The sequence below is a fragment of the Nothobranchius furzeri genome, chromosome 10 (assembly GCF_043380555.1).
Source record: "Nothobranchius furzeri strain GRZ-AD chromosome 10, NfurGRZ-RIMD1, whole genome shotgun sequence".
Lineage (NCBI taxonomy): Eukaryota > Metazoa > Chordata > Actinopteri > Cyprinodontiformes > Nothobranchiidae > Nothobranchius > Nothobranchius furzeri.
This window is the reverse complement of record NC_091750.1, coordinates 73533168-73549239: the sequence shown is the minus strand read 5'-3', so window position 1 is coordinate 73549239 and position 16072 is coordinate 73533168. Positions and strand designations below refer to the sequence as shown.

Sequence of the window (16072 nt, the reverse complement as noted above, 5' to 3'; positions counted from 1 at the left end):
CCCAACACAAACTTTGGGTCCTACAGAAGATTTTTCTCCTTCACACTTTACCTTTATCTTTAGCCATTGCCAAGCATACTGAGGTCAAAATTGATTATTTTCTTGAAAAAACTCTGGTGCCCAAAGGGTTAAAACTGTGAACGCCTACAGGTGCTGGCCAGTAAATTAGAATATCATCAAAAGGTTGAAAATATTTCAGTAATTCCATTCAAAACGTGAAACTTGTACATTATATTCATGCAATGCACACAGACCAATGTATTTCCAATGTTCATTACATTTAAATTAGATATTCATAAGTGACAACTAATGAAAACTCCACATTTGGTATCTCAAAAAATTAGAATATTCTGAAAAGGCTGAATATAGAAGACACCTGCTGCCACTCTAATCAGCTGATTTACTCAAAACACCTGCAAAGGCCTTTAAAAGGTCCCTCAGTCTTGTTTTGAAGGCACCACAATCATGGGGAAGACTTCTGACTTAACAGCTGTCCAAAAGACAATCATTGACACCTTGCACAAGGAGGGCAAGACACAAAAGGTGATTGCTAAAGAAGCTGGCTGTTCGCAGAGCTCTGTGTCCAAGCACATTAACAGACAGGCGAAGGGACGGAAAAAATGTGGTAGAAAAAAGTGTACAAGCTCTAGGGATAACCGCACCCTGCAGAGAATTGTGACGACAAACCCATTCAAAAATGTGGGGGAGATCCACAAAGAGTGGACTGCAGCTGGAGTCAGCGCTTCAAGAACCACCACGAGGAGACTCATGAAAGACATGGGATTCAGGTGTCGCATTCCGTGTGTCAAGCCACTCTTGAACAAGAAACAGCGCAAGAAGCGTCTCGCCTGGGCCAAGGACAAAAAGGACTGGACTGATGCTGAGTGGTCCAAAGTTATGTTTTCTGATGAAAGCAAGTTCTGCATTTCCTTTGGAAATCAAGGACCCAGAGTCTGGAGGAAGAGCGGAGAAGCACAGAATCCACGTTGCATGAGGTCCAGTGTAAAGTTTCCACCGTCAGTGATGGTGTGGGGTGCCATGTCATCTGCCGGTGTTGGCCCACTCTGTTTCCTGAGGTCCAGGGTCAATGCAGCCGTCTACCAGGAAGTTTTAGAGCACTTCATGCTTCCTGCTGCTGACCAACTTTATGGGGATGCAGACTTCACCTTTCAACAGGACTTGGCACCTGCACACAGTGCCAAAACCACCAGCACCTGGTTCAAGGACCATGGTATCCCTGTCCTTGATTGGCCAGCAAACTCGCCTGACCTTAACCCCATAGAAAATCTATGGGGTATTGTGAAGCGGAGGATGCAATACGCTAGACCCAACAATGCAGAGGAGCTGAAGACGACTATCAGAGCAACCTGGGCTCTCATAACACCTGAGCAGTGCCACAGACTGATCGAGTCCATGCCACGCCGCATTACTGCAGTTATTGAGGCAAAAGGAGCCCCGACTAAGTATTGAGTGCTATACATGCACATTCTTTTCATGTTCATTCTTTTCAGTTGGCCAACATTAGAGAAACAAACATTTTTTCATTGGCCTTTAGAATATTCTAATTTTCTGAGATACCAGATTTGATGTTTTCATTGGTTGTCACCTATAAATATCAAAATTAAACGTAATAAACATCGGAAATACATTGGTCTGTGTGCATTGCATGAATATAATGTACAAGTTTCACGTTTTGAATGGAATTACTGAAATATTTTCAACATTTTGATGATATTCTAATTTACTGGCCAGCACCTGTATAACAGATAAACAACTTTATTTTATTATTTATGTCAGATGCTGTTGTGGGCTCTTTTGTTCATTTTCCTGCTTCACAGAAGCAAAACACTGCAGCTCTGTCGTCACTGAAACATTTTTAACACACATTTGTCCAGTCAGACAGGCAGTCGGCTGATAGTTTACTAATATGTTTAAAGAACGGCACCTACGAGGGCTGCTACTGTAAGTGGCGTTCTTCAGCTTGTTAACATCAGGGGTACAGTAGCTATATAGCAACCCCAGATGCTAACAGAAGTTGGAAACCAGTATTTATAGCAATTGAAGCTTCCCAGTAATGTGTAGCACCTGCTGCCAACAAGCTTTAAATCCTAGTAATACCTTCTATGCCCAGATTGTATATAATTCTATAATTAATAATAAGTGAATGCACAGATAGATAGATGGCACACACGGCTGACATCTGGCTCCAGTACAGTAAAAGACATTTCAATGACAAAGGTTTTTTTTTTTATCTGAACTGAAATAGAGCATTATTTGTTTTACTGTAATCCACCAAGTATGAGCAAATCTCATTGTGTTCCTGTTGTTGACTAATGTAAGCAGTGCAGTAAGCGCTGAGCAATAAACTTCGAATACTTTCCTCAACTGAGACCCGTTGTTGTCCTTTGTTAGAAAACAACTGATTAGCAATGTGAGTAATGCAAAATTACCAAACCTTTTGTATAGCATGCTCTGCAGAGCTACATGCTGCAGTATACAGTACAACAGAGTGCATGACCTGCATGTCACTGTGCTGTTGTTGAGCTGCAGAATTGAGTGTCAGGAGCTGGGAAACTCCTCTGGACAACAGAGGGCGTAGCGCTGTTCTGTGGTATTTTGTCCTGTATCCGGTCCAGGATAGTGTATTTACTATTGTGTTGTTTGTATTTAAGAGACTTTTTAACATTCTCCTCCACCTCTTCATGTGCTCACCACCTCTAAACCGACGTTTACCATCATTTCCCTCCAGAGATTAAATGCTTGCTGTGTATATTTTCACTCCTCCAGTCACAGGTGAGTAGCGGTCATATTTTTAGTTTTTCTGCGAGGATTCTTCGAGCTGCTTCGTGTCTGTCGCTAGATATCCTCGGCTCTCTGCGTTTTTGAGGGCGCAATGGCGGCGCTGTTGACGACAGTGGCATGCTGACCAATCACAAGCATGCGTTCTCCATCTCTTTCGATGGATAGTTAAAATGTGGGGCTTGTCTCCGTCTTACTCTGCAAGCCCGTTGCGTTGACGCATAACGGTGTTGCGTATGTTCGTCCCGACGCAGACGGAGAAGTATAACTTAGGCTTTAGTTACGGTACTGGAGCCAGATGTCAGCCATGTGTGTGCCTTTATTAAATCAGGCAAAAAAAGAAATGCGCATAATTTATATGAAAAACACAACAGTGATACTGGAACAGCACAGGATTGCACCCCCCACAAGAACACAGACAGGTCACTCTGAAGGATTTTAGCAAACAACCGCTTTTGTTCTGTAAACAGGGCCGTTACTGGTGCATCACAGGAGGGGCACACTGTTTTTACCTGACCGGCACATTTGCACCACTGACTACGTTTACATGCAGCCAGTATCCGGGTTATGATCGGGTTAAGGTCGGTATTCGGGTTTCTGAGTTGATCAGAATAACCCGTTTACAAGCATAAATAGAAAGAGTTACCCCTAACTTGCATAACCCGATTTAAATGCGGACGTTGGGGTAGCGTCAGGACGTATGGACTACGTCCAGACGCAATATGCGTCATTTCGGGTTCTTCTTGTTCCGGTATCCGTGAAAACAACATGTTTCCCAGTCCGGAAGAGATAGCGACCACGTTTGTTGGCGTTTTAGTTTCCTCGTCACTCCAAAAGTGTGGTGCTGTGCCGCGACTCGCCATGTTGCTCCCAACTTGTTGTTTACTTCCGGTGTTCTGGCGCATACAAGACGTCTCGCTACTCAAAAGACCAAGATTCCTTGCGAACAGAGCATGCGCAGAACACACGCTTTGATGGGGATATCCCGATATGCGTTTACACGACCAAACATTCGGGTTAGAAAAGGGTTACCCCAGGTGTAGTAACCGGGTTTTTAAAAACCCGGTTATGAGCATATCCAGGTTTTTGGCGGTATTTACAAGGCCGTGCGGAACCGAGTTATTGTGAATATTCAGGTTTTAAAAGGATTACTGGCTACATGTAAATGCACTCAATGAGCTTCAGTGCAATGGGGAGGTGGGGGTTGGGTTTATTCTGATAGCAAGGTGCCCCTACTGCTCTGGAGTGTGGATCAGAGCTTACATCCATTTATAAGCCCAGTATCTATAAGACAAATCCAAAAAATCATGAGATTATTAAATAAAATCTTCTCTTAGCTGAGATATCTGATCATTACAGAAGCATATTGCAGTCAGTTGACAAAAATAGTTCAGTAACTCAGAGAAACAGCTTTATTTTTTTCCCCAAGATAACGCTCTATGCTTCCGTAGATCATCATACAGCGAACAAATAAAAATAACATGCCTAATGTTTTCCTCCACCTGACAGTGCTCACACAAACCTATAGGATGTTTTCCCATTATCTTAAGTGTACTATTTAAATAAGGACCAACAAAGCCCTATTAACTATTGTTGGTTCTTTCCTAGTATAACCCATATATGGTAATGAAGTATTAACATTATCTATTATTTCAAAAAGAAATAACTTCTGCTGTGTTGAATGAGAGCCTTTCTGTGACAGTGTCAAAAACCAAACTGTGTAGGAAAGCGACATCATGTGGTGACATCCTGCAATTGCATAATTTAAGCAAATTAAACACCTGGGACCGTAGGCGTGTCCCTGTGTGATGGGACTGGCAGGTGAGTGGCTGGTAACTGACTGGTCTTCGGCTGAAAGCCAGTTTACAGTCGGCAAAAAGTGTAAACTTTCTCATGATTCTCGTTCATCACATAAGTTTGTGGTTCTGCAGCACATTAAAGTCCCCCCCTCTCTCTCTCTTTCCGCCCATATAAGGACACTTCCTCTCCATGTTCATCAGTCCCCCCACCCCCACCTCACTGGAGATGGGTATTGACATTCCTCATCCAACCTTGAGGGCGATCAATCCCATATCCCCGGTCCCCTCCGCTGATCCATTCAGAAACACACTGGAGCTGATTATTCCCTCTAGAATTAAAACACTTAACGTTCCATCGCCCGGACGTGTGACGTCATTTTAAAATATACATTTAAAAGCATATTTTAACTGTCTCTGATGACATAATTAAGCACAAATGTGAAATGATCCAGTAATATTATACTTTACATTCTCTTCCAAATGTTGTTGGAACTCCAGAAATGAGATTAAATAAAGGAGAGAAAAAAAAGAAGCAAAAAGCTGCTGGTTTTACTTTGTTCTTCTGGATTAATTTACACTCTTATCTTTTTTTAAACTTTGCTTCTTTGTTTTTAAGTCTTTTGAAGCAAACACGTTTCTACTTTAACAGCAGAGTTTTGAATGAATCAGCAGGAAGAACGAATCACTTTGGGACACAAACTATTTTCTGAGGAATCTGTTTTTGCCTTTAAATATTTTTCTTTTTAGCGTTCAAATTCCCAAAACATAATTATGCTGTTGGAGTTTTATATCGTTGTACTTTTTGGGTTAGGGTTCATTTTATTCTCTTTAGTCATTTTTGTTTCACTGTTTAATTTTTCTACATGAACTTCTTCTTAAATCTTGAATTCGTCTCTAAAACAGCGTGAGCGTGTAATCCGGGATATTCGTCCCATTTTTGTTCTTATTTAGTAACTGATGGAACATTTTAACATCGAGATCAAAATGCATCTCAAGTTCATCCTGACATGCTTTTATTCTGGAGACCAGAGATTTTCACTTGTAATAAATAGTTGTTTCCCCCAAAAGATCACCTGATTTCAAATTAAAACTTCTCATCCCAAAGTCAAGTAAATCATCAGTACGTCGTGTTCAGATTAGAAGAATTCATGCCCACCTCTGTTTGGTTTGAGATCCATTCTGCAGAGATGTTCTGGTGTGCTCCAGACGGGTTCTGCTGTGGGTTCCTCCCTATCTCTGGACTCTTGGAGGCTATTTCTAAGAGAACACCTTCAGTGAACTATATTTCTTGACGTCCCTCTTTTAGTTTCTGAGTATACGTTTGTGATGATGAAGAAGAGGATGCGCTCTCTGAATATGGCACACTCTCCTCCTCTTCCTCTGCAGGAGAGACCCGGTCCTGGTGATTCCTCTTTGGGTCGCCTCCTCCTTCACCTCCCAAAAAGAGCTGACCAGTCCTTCAGACGCTTCCGATTCAGGAATCCTTAAAAATATTTCCCATAAGAGGAATGTTTGCAGCAGCTCTTCGGTTTAAGACGTAAGAAGGAGTGAATATTAAGAAGGTAAGAACTTCAGCAGCTCGAGTAAGAGAATCAGATCAGATGAGGAACTTTTATTTAAATGTTAAAAATCTTTTTCTGTTTCTAGAATCGTTCTCCTGCTTCCTCTCTTCTCTCTGAGAGATGAATGACTGAGAGCTGCACTCTGTCTCTGTTACACGCACACACACGCACGCGCACACACACACACACACACACACACACACACACACACACACACACACACACACACACACACACACACACACACATACACACCCCTCCTCCAGCTCCTCCCACATGTTTCCAACATGACGGAGAAGAACTCGACTTAAACAACTTAAGAAATTTTAACTTCTCATTTAAAAACTCATGAAACAACGAAGATCGGGACGTTTTATTATTTTATTTGAACCCAAATGTATATCAGGACTTTAACAGATTCTCCACCAGAGGCCAGAAGTGAGAAACGAGTGCAATCCTGATAAAGTGGTAGAGGACAGCTGGTGACAAGAAGAAAACTAAAAATTAAAACAAAAAATGCTCATTTTAAGATGCAATGACAGAATTAATACGAATCAAACCTTTTTAGAAGTTTTGCTGCATCAAACGTTATGTAGGACACGTGGGATTGGGTTGTTTAGCCATCATTTATTTACGTTTGTCTCCAAACCTGGACCCAATGAAAGGAAAAGGATTAAAAGCAGATTTTAATTCACTTATTCATCATCATCAGTGACTGATGACGGTGAAAATGCTGCATGACTGTAATACGAGCCTTTTCTCGTCTGTGTGTGTGTGTTTGTGTCCCCTCGCATGTGCGTGTCTCTGTGTGTGTGTGTGTGCGTGTGTGTGTGTGTGTGTGTGTGTGTGTGTGTGTTTGTAAGAGAGAGAAGTGATATTCATGTGCATTTGGGTGACAATTTTTCAGTTTTTCTGTTTTCCTGTGTTCTTACTCAGCAGAACTCAGGCTACAGAAACACACACACACACACACACACACACACACACACACACACACACACACACACACACACACACACACACACAGATTAATGTAACTGGACACTGGTCCCTAATGGGGTTGAGGGGGAGCTCTGTTTCCTGTTGAGGAAAGGATCTGAGATGAAACAAACTGCTGATGGAGAGACACAAAGACGAGGAAAAGACACAGACAATGAGATTATCTGAGAGAAGACAACGAGATGCATCTTTTCCTCCAAAGATGAACAAGGTGGTTTCTGAAAAAAGATTACATGATCAGAGCTAATGGATAAAAGGCTTGTGTGTTAAAAATCTCATGATTGTAATTATTTTTGTCCCTGATGGCGATCCATATGATCTGCCGGTCTGCTAGTGTTATTCTATCTCACAGCACAGACCTTCAGTGCAGGTGCGTTTCTGTAAAGGATCACAGAGTAGGGAGACAGTTTATCTCTACAGATCACTGACCTTGTCTCGTTCCTGCTAACAAACATCTGAACGTGACTTTTAGCAGCACGGTATAAGGGACAGTCCATATTTCTACATGTTTTCATTCATCTTCAGTCAGTATTTGTTCATCGTCCTAGTGAATAAGAGTTGCGCACAACCAGGATTTATAAACACCAGCTGGGGTTATTGAAGAAGCCAGTCAGCTTTATACACAATGTTTAGGTGTTTAGTAGAAAGTAGGGACTCGTTTCAGATGCTGGAGGAAGATGAGTTTCCGGTGCAGACAACTCGTGAATATCTGTATCTGTGCTGAAGGAAATTCCTCACTGGGTAACTGACTGTCTTCACGCTCTGTGATTGGCCAGTCATACAGAGCGCCCGCCCCTTCCTACACACAAACCATCAGATGCCCACAGCTGCTGTCACACACACACACACACACACACACACACACACACACACACACCTAAGGACAATTTAGACAGACCATTAGCCTAACAGTCATGTTTTTGGACTGTGGGAGGAAGCCGGAGTACCCGGAGAGAACCCACGCATGCACAGAGAGAACATGCAAACTCCATGCAGAAAGACCCCAGGCCGGGAAGACCCCAGGACCTTCGTGCTGCAAGGCAACAGCTCTAACCACTGCGCCACTGCACAGCCCTGTGGAGCAGCCAGTGATTCCTAACCCTCCAGCGTGTCCTGGGTCTTCCCTTGGGTCTCCTCCCAGTTGGAAGTGCCCGGAGGAGATCTGGGAGGCATCCTGACCAGATGCCCAGCAACCTAAACTGGCTCCTTCCTGTTTTTAAAACAGAACTGTTATAACTAAAATGGTAAATGGCCTGTATTTGATACAGCGCCTTCTAGAGTCAGGACTCTAGAAGGCGCCTCGGGGGGGGGGGGGGGGGGGGGGGGTTCAGGAAACTCCTCAAGGCGCTTTAAACCACAATCAGTCATTCACCCATTCACACACTGGTGGGGATGAGCTATGATGTAGCCACAGCTGCCCTGGGGCGCACTGACAGAGGCGAGGCTGCCGAGCACTGGTGCCACTGGTCCCTCCGACCACCACCAGCAGGCAACGTGAGTTAAGTGTCTTGCCCAAGGACACAACGACAGCGACAGACTGAGCGGCGCTCGAACCTGCAACCTTCTGATTATGGGGCGAGCACTTAACTCCTGTGCCACCGTCGCCCGGTAACTAGAGGTTTGTTTGCTGGAATAACGAGACCAGTCATGTCATGTGTAGAGAAACTGTCTCCCTGCATGTGAGGGTGTCGAGTGGTTGGGTAGCATTCCTCCGACGTCCGTCACAGCGGTGGGTGGGAGTTACGCGGGTGCACTTTACCGACTTCCAGGGAGGTTGGTTACCAGAAGACAAGGTGAACTGCTCTCTACAGGGACTTGGTTCTCATTGATCGCTTTGAAAACCTGTTCAAAAGAATTGGTTTGTTCCTGAACGTCACATCACTAGCGTGCATCTGTGTGAAACACGCATAGGAAAATAGAACGAGACAGAACAGCTCCCCCTGCCGCAACTCGGCTCCCATCGTTCATGTTTATGAGCTGTTCAAAAGAATCGGTTCGTTCGTGAATTCTTTCATATAACGATGTAGAATGACTCGGACTGTTAGGGATTATACATTAATTAACAAGTAAAACTAGAAGTATAGATAAAGAGCACCAGGAAACCCTGGTTAGCCAGTGACTCAAACACAGAAGCAACCATGGAACTGATGGGAGGAATATTCTGGGTCACCCAGGATCAATCACAACTGGCCTGATTAACAACACACAGCTGACAGTCATTTCTGTCTGCTGGGGCTCCACACACACACACACACACACACACACACACACACACACACACACACACACACACACACACACACACACACACACACACACACACACGTGCACACCATGACGCACACACACACGTGCACACGCGCGCACACACACACAAACTCTCCCACACACACACACAAACTCTCTCTCACACACACACACACACACACACACACACACACACACACACACACACACACACACACACACACACACACACACACACACAACTCTCCCACACACACACACAAACTCTCCCACACACACACACAAACTCTCTCTCACACACACACACACACACACACACACACAAACTCTCTCTCACACACACACACACACACACACACAAACTCTCACACACACGCACACATGCACACACACACACGCACACACACACGCACGCGTGCGCACACACACACACACACACACACACACACACACGCACACACACACACATACATACATACATACATGTAAAGATGTGTGTTCATGGTAAATGTGTATGTTGCTGTTAGCTGCAGCCGCTAGTTGTTGCTGATATTTGGGTGTAGAGATGAGCAGAGCTACCTCATCATTAACCGACCAGGCAGCGCTTGATTGGCTCTGGACGATCCCCTGAAATAGCAGGATTGGCTGCGGGCCAAGCGCCCATTTCCTGTGTGTCTGAGAGGAGCTCCAGCCACCGGGACTCAAATGCATTTCCTGACTGGGTATAAAAGTTTTATTAATGACCAGGAGTGCATCAGCGGCTACGCCCGCCCGTCCATTCGCTCGGCCTCATGCACTAGCTCATCAGCAAGGGGGTGGGGGTGCAGGGTGATGGAACTGAAAACAAGTGGCAAAAAGACACGAGGTGATGTGAAGCAATATGGAGAGTAGAGTGGACTGGAGGAGACAAACAAGACACTGATGGATGGATTTGGGGAGGTAGGAGATGAAATTAGGTAGGACGGACTCTAGTCTCTAGTCAAGACATTAAACAGGATGAGGAGGGTTTCTACCAGAAGTCACAGAGTCCCGTTTCAGACCCACTCCCAAAATACTCAGTCAGATCATGCTTTTGTTACCCAACAGGGTAATTATGTCCAGCTGTAAAACCTTCAGGAGGCCAGTGGGAATAAAGATGGTGTAACTTAAAAGTACAAAATGTAAGAATTCACCTGTGAAATATCACAAAGCAGTCTAAGGTCTCAGTCGTTTTGGAATGTCATGTTTTTCCTTCTCAGGCGGCTGTGGCGAGTTACCACCGTACCGTTTTATTTGTTAGGCACTTTCCACACAGCCATGCAGCTGCCCAAAGCCATCGCTAAATCAGAACATTTGAAAGCTAAACAGAACTAAAACTAAACAGGCAATTAAACCATAATATACGTAAATGTGGGCAGTCGGGGTTTCCCCTAACAAGAAACAAAATATCAACATCACTGTGAGTCCGTGAGGTTGTCCAGCCTGTGGCAGCGAACGCTGCAGCGCTGGCCTTTGTCGTTTGATTCCAGCAGGCTAAAAGCTCCAGAGTTACAGAAGCCAGAAAACAGGAGCAACTCAGAAGTTATTTCTTTTACCCCTAAGAGGCCACAGCATCTTTTTGCCACAGCATCAAATTTTGTGGCATTGCTTCCGTCTCGCTTGGTGGTAATGTCATGGAAATCGGTCTACCCTATCAACAACTATTGCGCCATGGCGCAGCAGAGGGAAGTGTCATGATGACGTGGGGAGTTAATGATGAGCTCCGGCCACACGCAGCAAACACGCAATAAGTTTTGCTTTTTGAACAAAATCAACTGAGATGGCAAACTGGAGCGCCATCGCCTAATCTTTTATAAAACGGACACGATTGTGCCACATTGCCGCGGTGGTCTGACCACTTATAAATGACCTGAGGGTCCCTGATGCCGCCACGGCATTCCGGCAAATTGATACTTTTGTAAAAACGGCTAGTGAAACGTATTTCTCCATGTATCAGCTTGCTGTGTATGACTCGTCTTCGCTCGTCTTCTAGATTCTTCTGGTGCTGATCCGTAGTTGGCAACAACTCACGGAATGGTAGTGAGATCGTCTACATCTTGCAGCTTTAACTAGATGGTTTCTGATCTTTCTGGGGGCTCAAAAAACTATCAGAGCTTCTTTTATTTCTATCACTCCTCTTGTGTCCTGTGGTGTTAGTTACAACTGACCAAACACCTGAAATCCACCTCTGTCAAGACCCTGCCTGGCCCGCCCGACTCGTTTTCTTTAATTCTGCACAGAGAGAGTCTAGTTACTCACAGGCAAAGCAACACATGAGGGGCGGGACTAGCCAGCTCAAAAAGAACCAATCGGAAAAAAGGCTGAAATGCCGACTGTACTGCGCAACGCTGTCAGTTTTTAGCTGTAGTCAAAAATGGCGTCTGGCGACAGCGCAAACATCTTTCTGTAGAAGAAAGGCTTTCAGCTCTTCTACTTGTGGTTTTATAGATGTGTCCAAGTCATTTAGACCAGAGGAAAGAGCCACAGCAAACTCCGCTTCAGTTTATGACAAACGCGGCGCTGTGGTGTCTGACGTACGATACTCAGTGCTGATTGGCTCGGTTAGAATTCTCAGGGGGCAGGGCTATTGAATAGGAGAGATCCCAGACATAAAAGTGGAGATGATCGCTCCTTCCAGACTGTTGACCGCGACTTTGGAATGATCTCCTTTATCCTTACGCACGGTTGACCGTGTGACGAACCCAGAGGTTCTGCTCTCTGATGTCCTGGAGATCTCCTGTTGCAGGCCCCCAAGTCCTGCAACCCAGTCGCACACCACCAGAGGCCAGCAGAGAGTGATGTGGAACAGCTGCATCCAATTACTCATCAGCTGTTCCTGAAGCCCTTTTAAGCCTCCCAACTTCATCATTCAGTGAGACCCAGCTACAGAGGAGACTCAGTGTCAAAACTGTGATCTCTCCTAGACTCTATCTAGTTACTGTGATCTCCATTCGTAGGTTTTGGCTTGCTGTCAGTGTCCTAGAGTTTTTTTAGACAGATATTGGTAGTATCCCTAAGTTAATAAGTTTGATGTAGTTAAAGGATATAGATAAATTGTGCTTTTTGCCTCCTGTTATTGTTTAATCTCCCAATCCTCAGTTTAGCTTGACTTTGTTTAGTTTTGGAGGATTTTTAGTTAAGGAGATTTCTACCTTCCGTTTTGTAGGTCATTTTAGTGTTGTTAATGGTTTAGGTTTATTCTTTTTGTTTCTTTAGTGGTCAGTTTAGTTTAAAATACAGTGGGGCAAAAAAGTATTTAGTCAGCCACCGATTGTGCAAGTTCTCCCACTTAAAATGATGACAGAGGTCAGTAATTTTCATCATAGGTACACTTCAACTGTGAGAGACAGAATGTGAAAAAAAATCCATGAATTCACATGGCAGGATTTTTAAAGAATTTATAGACCCTTTTACTGTTTGTAAACAATATGACGTCAGCGAGAATGCGCGCGCAGCTTGGCAACAGAGAATGGCGTTGCTTCAGGCTTTATCAAGCTACGCTGCGGGGTTATCACCGGCAAATCTTGAATGTTATATTATTAAACTCACTTTAACGAATGGCAACAGACTCCCGGATCCCTGTGGCATTACGGAATGGGTGGAAGATGTAGGTGCGTGGCCAGATGTCCAGTGGCCCGATATATATATACGTTTTTAGTGGAGAGACCCAGTAAGTACACCCGTGAGAAGCTACAGGCATACAAATCGTTAGATGCATACAACTATGTTGTCTGTGGCCACGTACAGAAAGTAAAATATCACGACATAGAGTCTGAGTTTTGCGTCTTGAAGGCAGAAGTCCTTCCTAGCCAAAGACAAGGACACAAGACTGCTATGTACGAGGCTTGGGTCATAGTAAACAAACCAGAGAACTACATACCTGCATGGCAGGGTGAGTATAGCATAGGTTTCTTTTTTTTAGCGTGCTCAGAATACAATCGTGTTAATTTTAGAGAAATACAGTTTATACTAATATGCAGTGGGAAAATACAGATGAATTAGAATGAAATGTTAATTTGAAGCATGAAATAAAGCGTATACATTTGTTTAATTCTGTCATTTAATAATTGCCTTACCTGATATAAAATGGGTGCTACAAACTCAAGCATTTCGGATCGTGTTTTCAGTCCAGTTTTCATCAACCCTTTTGATGGCCTGCAGCCACAGACGCCTCCGATTTTGTTGAAATGGATGTGCTCCCTTCGGAATTCTGTAAAGTTTCAGTCCACTGCTTGAAGAGAAGCGATTTTGGCATCCATACACGCAACAACCCGTCATTTTTATGTGCTCAGAACTTCAAAACAAAGGGTTTAAAACGCTGTTTTACTATCGAGTGTGAATGAGGAAGCCTTCACTCTCGTTGCCAGGCTGCGCGCGCAACTTTTGATGACGTAGGTAGTAAAAGGGTCTATTTGTAAATCAGGGTGGAACATAAGTATTTGGTCACTTCAAACAAGGAAAATCTCTGGCTCTCACAGACCTGTAACGTCTTCTTTAAGAAGCTTTTCTGTCCTCCACTCGTTACCTATATTAATGGCACCTGTTTTAACTCATTATCTGTATAAAAGACACCTGTCCACAGCCTCAAACAGTCAGACTCCAAACTCCACTATGGCCAAGACCAAAGAGCTTTCAAAGGACACCAGGAAAAGAATTGTAGACCTGCACCAGACTGGGAAGAGTGAATCTACAATAGGCAAGCAGCTTGGTGTGAAAAAATCAACTGTGGGAGCAATTATCAGAAAATGGAAGACATACAAGACCACTGATAATCTCCCTCGATCTGGGGCTCCACGCAAGATCTCATCCCGTGGGGTCAAAATGATCATGAGAACAGTGAGCAAGAATCCCAGAACCACACGGGGGGACCTGGTGAATGACCTGCAGAGAGCTGGGACCACAGTAACAAAGGTCACCATCAGTAACACACTACAACGGCAGGGAATCAAATACTGCAGTGCCAGACGTGTTCCGCTGCTGAAGCCAGTGCATGTCCAGGCCCGTCTGAAGTTTGCCAGAGAGGACAAGGATGATACAGCAGAGGATTGGGAGAATGTCATGTGGTCAGATGAAACCAAAGTAGAACTTTTTGTTATAAACTCAACTCGTCGTGTTTGGAGGAAGAAGAATACTGAGTTGCATCCCAAGAACACCATACCTACTGTGAAGCATGGGGGTGGGAACATTAGATTAGATTAGATTAGATTAGATTAGATTAGATTAGATTAGATTAGATTAGATATCTTTTATTGTCATTAAATGATTGCACATTCAACGAAATTTCTTTAACATCATGCTTTGAGGCTGTTTTTCTGCTAAGGGGACAGGAAGACTGATCCGTGTTAAGGACAGAATGAATGGGGCGATGTATCGTGAGATTCTGAGCCAAAACCTCCTTCCATCAGTGAGAGCTTTGAATCTGAAACGTGGCTGAGTCTTCCAACACGACAATGATCCCAAACACACCGCCCAGGCAACAAAGGAGTGGCTCCGTAAGAAGCATTTGAAAGTCCTGGAGTGGCCTAGCCAGTCTCCAGACCTCAACCCCATAGAAAATCTGTGGAGGGAGTTGAAAGTCTGTGTTGCTCGGCGACAGCCCCAAAACATCACTGCTCTCGAGAAGATCTGCATGGAGGAATGGGCCAAAATACCAGCTACTGTGTGTGCAAACCTGGTAAAGACCTATAGTAATCGTTTGACCTCTGTTATTGCCAACAAAGGTTATGTTACAAAGCATTGAGTTGAATTTTTGTTATTGACCAAATACTTATTTTCCACCCTGATTTACAAATAAATTCTTTAAAAATCCTACCATGTGAATTCATGAATTTTTTTTCACATTCTGTCTCTCACAGTTGAAGTGTACCTATGATGAAAATTACTGACCTCTGTCATCATTTTAAGTGGGAGAACTTGCACAATCGGTGGCTGACTAAATACTTTTTTGCCCCACTGTAGGCGTGTTTTCCCTTCTTGGACTCATCTCTCTGGTTAACACCAGAGAGAGCGCTTTAAGTTGTTGTTGGTTTGCTGCTCCCTGTTTTAAGCAGAGGGAGTTTATTTAGTTTGTTTATTAAATACCCTTTACCCCACTTTTGTAAATAAACCTTTTGAAAAACAACCATTTCGTTAAACTCCTTCCATTCACTTATTTCCCATCACAAACAGACTCCATGCATCGTTGTCCATTCCTTTTTATTTTACATTAGTTTGTGTGTTCTCCCCTCACCACTCCTAGACGCCAGAGGGGACGTAACAGACCGTCTGAACACTTTTAAAAAACAGCTAAAGACCATTTTATTTAAAGCTGCTTTTATCTAAATCTTAATTTTCTTATTTTTAATTCAAATTTGTAACTTCTTTCATCTGTTTATGAGATGTAATAATTGAATGACTATTTTTTCTGATGTTAATTAGATTCTGCTTGGAGATCGTTATGGTTTTATGACTTGATTTGGTTTTGTTTGGATGTGAAGCACTTTGTGATTCTATGTCTGAGTGTGATATAAATAAATGTACTCACTTACATCTGGACTCATCAGATCAGTTTTAATTTCAAATCCTAGTTTATTGATTTCATGTAATATTCTAATAGAGAGTGTGGGTGTGTGGTTCTCAGCTGTAAGCCATAATCCAAGTCAGACAAAT

The 16072-nt window shown here is 43.6% G+C and overlaps 1 protein-coding gene across 1 annotated transcript in view; it reads right to left on the bottom strand.

Moving 5' to 3' along the window:
* LOC107395077 (protein sprouty homolog 3) overlaps nucleotides 1-6304 on the bottom strand; it is a 36659-nt gene extending 30355 nt beyond the window's left edge. The window contains exon 1 of the mRNA XM_015974357.3: nucleotides 5755-6304. The gene's annotated coding sequence lies outside the window, so the exon portion shown is untranslated. The remainder of the gene's footprint in view (nucleotides 1-5754) is intronic.
* Nucleotides 6305-16072: the final 9768 nt, after the last annotated feature.